We start from the raw sequence: 7,364 nt of genomic DNA on the forward strand, positions 1-7,364 counted from the left end.
ATATGATAAATTGATTAGATGGATCAAATAGTATCATTGAATCTTATTGTCTATAATAAAATTGGTTATAATGTAAATCTCTTTAGTTCAGTTTTAACTATCTCATCTCATATACAGTTTTATCAAATTTTTCTCTAATTTTCACCTCATATTTATCTTCCTTCTCATCTATTCTCGTAATTAGATATTTTACCAATTTTTTTCACGTATCTAAATTATTTGAGACGAATTTCTATTATATTTTTAACAATAAATACTACTCAAACTCTCTCAATTATATATCTTCCTTTTTTTATTTTATTCATATTCATCTTTTATTTGTCATTCAACACTTTATTCTATATGACATAATTGGTCAATTAGACATGAATGATGTTTTCTCAAATATCAATAATTACGTTTAAGATCAAATGACATCCGTGTCAATTTAAGTAAGTAAATGTTCCACTAATAAATATTTGTCTATTCATGCAATTTTTCGAAAATCACTTTTAAAAAATTACATATCAATCCAAAATCACTTGTTATATTTTTTTATATAATCAACTTAATATATTTGTTTAAAATATACGAAAGCAAATTATTTTTCTATTACATGCTTATTAATATCCCATTTCAATAAAAATTAGTATAAATGATCTTCAATATATTATATATATAATAATGGTTGAATCTATAAATTGTATATCTGTAAGGTGTGTGTGGCGGTGAACAAAATTTGGCCCTGGAAAAAGACACAACTTATTGAGTTTGGCATGTACCATGATCCTAACTTACACAAGGTCAAGTTCTTTTCATGGGAGCTAACAATCATTAATTATTTTTTTTCAGGAGGGATGCATATTATTGGATTCTAGCTAAGCGACAAAACTATGAACACCTTACATGTTAAGTTAGGCTTTGAGACGAGCAGTGGATTACTTGGCATCCAATTTTAATTAGGAGTGTACATGCAATTTCAATTCAAACCATCTACTCAATTCAATTAAAATCGAATAGCAGCCAAAATTGGAAATATTTTTATTGGATCGGAACTAGTTTAAATCCCATGAATTGGATCGAATTTTGAATATAAATTTATTAAAAAATATTTGTGATAGAAAAAATATTAAAATTATACTATAAAAAATATTTTATTCTATATAAAATAATTTAAAAAATGGCTTAAAAAATATTAGGAATATTATAAAAATTTGTAATGTCCTAATGATTTAGGACATTAAAGAAATACTCTACATAGTCAATAATAATTTAAAAATTAAAGAAAATATATTTTTATCATGTATTTACCTAAATCACTAGAATATTACAAACTTTTATAGTACTCATAACATCTTTTAAGCCATTTTTTTAAAATTATATTGTATAGAATAAAATATATTTTTTACTTATTTTGTATGGAATAAAATATTTTCTTTCATTTCTAAATTATTATTGACTATGTAGAGTATTTTATTTAAAATTTGAATACATGCATGTATTTACCTAAGTCATTAGAACATTACAAATTTTTATAGTACTCCTAACATTTTTAAGCCATTTTTTTAAAATTATTTTGCATAGGATAAAATATTTTTTGTAGTATAATTTTATTAAAAAATTTTATTAAAAAATATTCATGAGCTATTAAAAATGGACAAAAAAATATTGTATGAAATTCGAATTGATAGCTCATTAATATTTTAAAAAAGTCTCGTAATTAAATATTTTGTTTGCTTTTTTTAATGTATGAAATAAAATATATATATTTTTTAATTTTTAAATTATTAATTTTTTTAATAAATTTTTTAATAAATTATTAATTTTTTAACAGCATAATTCAAATTATACCATGAATAATTCGAATAAATCAAATTCGAATTACTTGAAAACGCGTGCGTAAGTGTAGTTCGAATCACCCTTATTCGAATTACTGTGTGTAATTCGAATCAGGTTGATTCGAATTAGTGTGTGCATGCTTTTGTGTATAATTCGAACCCAGCTGATTCGAATTATGTAGAAATGGAGTTCGAATTTAGCTGATTTGAACTACATATAAACATGCATTGATAGATTCATGAAGTAATTTTAGGTTTGGCTGATTCCTGTAATATTTGGCTCCCCTTAGTTTATTATTGTCATTTGCCATAATATTTAAAATTAATCCAATCTAATATAAATCATGCATAATATTAAAATAGTAATGTTATATAATCAATAAATATTATTATTTTATATCAGTATTTAAATAATAATAATTTATACTCACATTTATATATAATATATAATTTGTACTTATATTTATTAGAATTTACACATATAAATTAACACAACTTGTATTTATATTAATCAAAGTTTACACATACAAATTAATAGAATTTATTTATTGAAATTAATTTGATATTTGTGCTAGTCAAATACTAGCTAAAATTGTTAAAAATTGTTAGCCTCTAAGATTTTTCTGATATTAAAAAATACCATTTTATTTTGTTAGAGAATCATTAGCATCAATTAGGATCAATTAGTATCGTCTATATTTATATAGTATATCTGTATATTAATTATAGGATTCTATGCCTTTATTACTCTGATTCATTTAGCACCTATAAATACCTCTTGTATATTGTACCTTCTATCACACTGAATAATACACTTTTCAGATTGCTCTCTCAGTCTCTTGTTTCTAATATGGTATCAAGAGCTTAGGCCTTTTTTTTTTCAATGAATATTAGTTCATAACCCCATTGTTTTTTCCTTTCCGGCAGTGTTCTTTGGCCTCTTTTTTCGTTCTCTTTTCAACGCTTTGGTTCGTCACCCTCATAACCATCTTGTTCGTCTTGTCGCCGGGATTCCAACGCAACCAGAACCGCCGCCATACGCCGCCAGACGCGCCTCCACGCGCCGCTGAAAGACACTGCCACGACCAGGTTGCTCTTCCTTCCAGCTTCCACCTGTGCCTCTTTGCTCGCCTTTTTCGATCTGTTTCCGACGCTTTGGTTCGTCACCTCCGGCAACATTGTGATCCTCTCGTCGTCAGCTTTCCAACGCCGTCGAGATCGCCGCCAGACGCCCCAGGACGTGCCGCCACGCGCCGCTGGAAGCTCGCTGTCCACCTCCATTGATCCTCCCCCGAGATGCTTCAGTAGCCGTTGGATCTTGCTGTTGATCCTACGATCCTGAAGCCGCGTCTTGCCCACACCTCCTTAAGAAAACTGCGTCCTCTTGTGTCTCAGGGTGTTTTAGGTCAGGTTTCGAATGAATCTTTTGACTGCATTTCTTGCCAAACTGCCAAACAACCTGCTTTATCTTTTCACAATAATTCATCTCTTGCTTGCTCTCCTTTTGATATCATTCACTCTGATGTTTGGGGCCCCGCTCCCACTGCCTCTATGGGCGGAGCTCGATACTTTGTCATTTTCATTGATGATTATTCTCGTTTTACTTGGGTTTATTTGATGACTAATCGCCATGAGTTACCTCAGATCTATATCAACTTTGCTACTATGATTAAAACTCAGTTTTCCAAGGTCATTAAGGTTTTCCGACGTGATAATGCTATGGAATACCGTGATTCCAAACTCTTAGCCTTTCTTGCAGAACAGGGTACTCTGTCTGAGTTTTCTTGTCCTGGTACGTCTCAACAAAATGGTAGAGCTGAACGCAAACACCGTCATATTCTTGACTCTGTCCGTGCAATGCTCCTTTCTTCTTCGTGTCCTGAGCGTACCTGGGGTGAAGCTGTTCTTACTGCTGTTCATGTTATCAATAGACTTCCTTCTTCTGTTCTTGGTAATATTACTCCCTTTGAGCGTCTTTATCATACCCCCCAGATTACAGTTCTCTTCGAGTTTTCGGTTGTGTATGTTTTGTTCTTCTTCAGCCTCATGAACATAGTAAACTTGAACCTCGGGCTCGTATGTGTTGTTTTCTTGGTTATAGCACTGAACACAGGGGTTATCGTTGTTGGGATCCTCTCTCTAAACGTATTCGTATATCTCGTCATGTTGTCTTCTGGGAGCATCACATGTTTTCTCGGTTCTCATCCTTTGAGTCGATTCCTACTACTCAGTCACCTTTGTTTACTAACCCCAATGTTGATCTTTTTCCTAGTGATGATTCTACAGGTCCTATCTCGAGTGACCCTCCACAGCCTCCTGTTCCTCTGCCTTCTCCATCTCCCGATGATTCCAGACCGGACGATGATCCTGCTCCTACCGTCATGCCTCCTCCTCCCGCTCGTTCTTCTAGGGTAAGGAATCCACCTCCTCATCTTCTTGATTACCATTGCTTTTCTACTATTATTCATCAACATGAACCTAAGACATTCAGAGAAGCCTCCTCAAACCCAAATTGGCAACAAGCAATGCAAGAAGAATTACAGGCACTTGAAAAAGCACACACTTGGGATCTGGTTGATCCTCCTTCTGATCAGGAAGTTGTGGGCAGTAGATGGGTATACAAGATCAAGACTCACTCTGATGGCTCTATTGACCGTTATAAGGCCCACTTGGTTGCTCAAGGTTGTACGCAAGAGTATGGTATTGATTATGAAGAGACTTTTGCCCCTGTCGCTCGTCTTACGTCTGTTAGAGCTCTTCTTGCCATTGCCGCGGTTAAAAAATGGTCTCTCAGTCAGATGGATGTGAAGAATGCATTTCTTAATGGGGATTTGAAAAAGACAGTCTATATGAAACCACCTCCGGGATATCTTTGTCCTTCTAATAAGGTTTGTCTCCTTCGCAAGGTACTTTATGGACTTAAGCAAGCTCCTCGTGAATGGTTTGACAAGTTCAGCACTACCATATGCAGTCTTGGTTTTACTTCTAGCCCTCATGAGAATGCGCTCTTCATTCGTAAAAGCAAACGTGGAGTTGTTCTTCTACTTTTGTATGTTGATGACATGATAATTAATGGGGATGATGTTGATGGTATTTCTGATCTCAAGGCCTTACTTCACCGTACCTTTGAGATGAAAGATCTTGGTTCTCTCAGCTATTTTCTTGGTCTCGAGGTCATCTCCACCGATGATGGCATCTATCTCTCTCAGACTAAGTATGCTTCAGATCTTCTTGCTCGTGCTGGGATTACAGATAGTCGCACTGAGTCTACTCCTCTTAAGCCTAATGTTCGATTTACCCCTATGGATGGCACTGTTTTGGATAATCCGACTCTCTATCGACAGTTAGTTGGCGGTCTCATCTACTTGACTGTCACCCGATCAGACATCGCCTATCCGGTTCATGTACTTAGCCAGTTCTTGTCAGCTCCTTGTACTACTCACTATGCGGCAGTTCTACGCATTCTTCGCTACATCAAAGGCACTCTCTTTCATGGTCTTTATTTTTCTGCCCATTCCTCTTTGTCTCTTCAGGCTTACTCCGATGCTGATTGGGCTGGTGATCCCACTGATCGTCGTTCTACTACTGGTTACTGTTTGTTTCTTGGCGACGCTCTCATTTCTTGGCGTGCTAAGAAGCAAACGTTCACTGCTCACTCAAGCACAGAAGCTGAGTACTGTGCCCTCGCTGACACCACTGCTGAAGTTGTCTTGGTTCGTTGGCTTCTCGAAGATTTGGGTGCTCCTCAGTCGTCCCCTACTGATGTTTTTTGTGATAACCGCAGTGCTATTCAGATCGCTCATAATGATGTCTTTCATGAACGCACCAAACACATTGAGCTTGATTGTCACTTTGTTCGGCAACGTATCCTTATTGATGCTATTCGTCTCATTGATGTTGGAACACTAGATCAGACTGCTGATATTGTCACATAAGGATCACCCGACTCGTTTTCGGACTTTGTTATCCAAACTCAAGTTGGTATCCTTAGCTCCCACTTGAGTTTGAGGGGGGATGTTAGAGAATCATTAGCATCAATTAGGATCAATTAGTATCGTCTATATTTATATAGTATATCTGTATATTAATTATAGGATTCTATGCTTTTATTACTCTGATTCATTTAGCACCTATAAATACCTCTTGTATATTGTACCTTTCATCACACTGAATAATACACTTTTCAAATTGCTCTCTCAGTCTCTTGTTTCTAACATATTTGTTGGTAGTTTATAATGTTTTATAAATATTAAATGTATTATTTTATTAACTAATGTTGTTTTTATTTGTTCAATGTTTTAAAATTTAACATTTTATTTTATCATAACTGAACAAATTAAAGGGATCTAATCAAAACTACTAAGAATCAAATCAAAACGATCTAACCGAACCCAAATTAGTAGGGTCTATTTTTCATAACCCCTTTCAATTTCCTTTTAAAATTACTAATTATTTTATGCTTAATTAAAATTTTTAAAATCATAAAGGAAAGCATACATCAACAACTATATGTATATACAACAAGTAATTAATTTTCTTATTCTTGATTACTAATAATATCATATTAATATTATTTTACTCGATTTTTTGTTTCATTCTTAATAATAAATAAATTAACAACTTTTGAGTTTTGTTTCACAATTTTAATTAATTTAAGGAGCAAAAAAAACTCCTCTTATAAATGTCTTAAGGTTTTCATTGTAGTTTTAAAAATTAAAATTAAAGATAAAAAATATACAAATTACCAGAAGTAAAATAAAATGCAAAAATTAAAAGAAAAAAAAGATGAAGTAAAATAAATAAAAATAAAAAACTTTAATTAAAAATAAAAAGTAGAGTATAAATTTAAGTTCAGATTTCAGAAAAAATTACTTAGAATTTTCATTTTTCTAATGCCAGAAAGGCTGAGAGCGTATTTAGATTTTTAAGTGTTTTTCAAGAAGAGTTGAACTGATTACAACGTTTGTCCAAAATTTTATTTATAGACTAACCTAATGTCAATTGATAGTTACTTTACAATATCTTTCCCATTTTCAAATTTGATTTAATAATTGACCCGCACTTATTTCCTTGACGTTTTGCATTGATATCTCTGTCAATTATGCTTTTGACCAAGTATGCCCAATAATAATATCGTGTCAGACTGTCAGTTACAACCTCCTTTGCATTATTCAAATTTTTTTCTTAGCTAATATATTTTTTACCTAACATAATGCCCGAAGATTTCTCACTTGAAGACATGCAATGATTGAAAGTGTGAAAATTTAGTTGTTTATTAATAGCTTCTATTAACATTTATCTTACTTTTGACAAGTTGAGGGTATCTTTTGATCAATTAATATTAAGAGCGTCAAATGCTTTTAAGTTGATACTTCTAGCTCATATTTACTTGAACAATAATGCTAGAGAATCAAGATGATTTCAACCAAAAATCAGCCAAATGTCTCTGGGTGAATCCAAAATCTCTACTTGGATGGTGCTTATGCTAGACGTTAGGATGTTTCTTTTCTTTGTAAATTGGATGGTTTTGAATCTGTTTCCTGATTT

The sequence above is a fragment of the Arachis stenosperma genome, chromosome 10, assembly GCF_014773155.1.
Source record: "Arachis stenosperma cultivar V10309 chromosome 10, arast.V10309.gnm1.PFL2, whole genome shotgun sequence".
Taxonomy (NCBI): domain Eukaryota; kingdom Viridiplantae; phylum Streptophyta; class Magnoliopsida; order Fabales; family Fabaceae; genus Arachis; species Arachis stenosperma.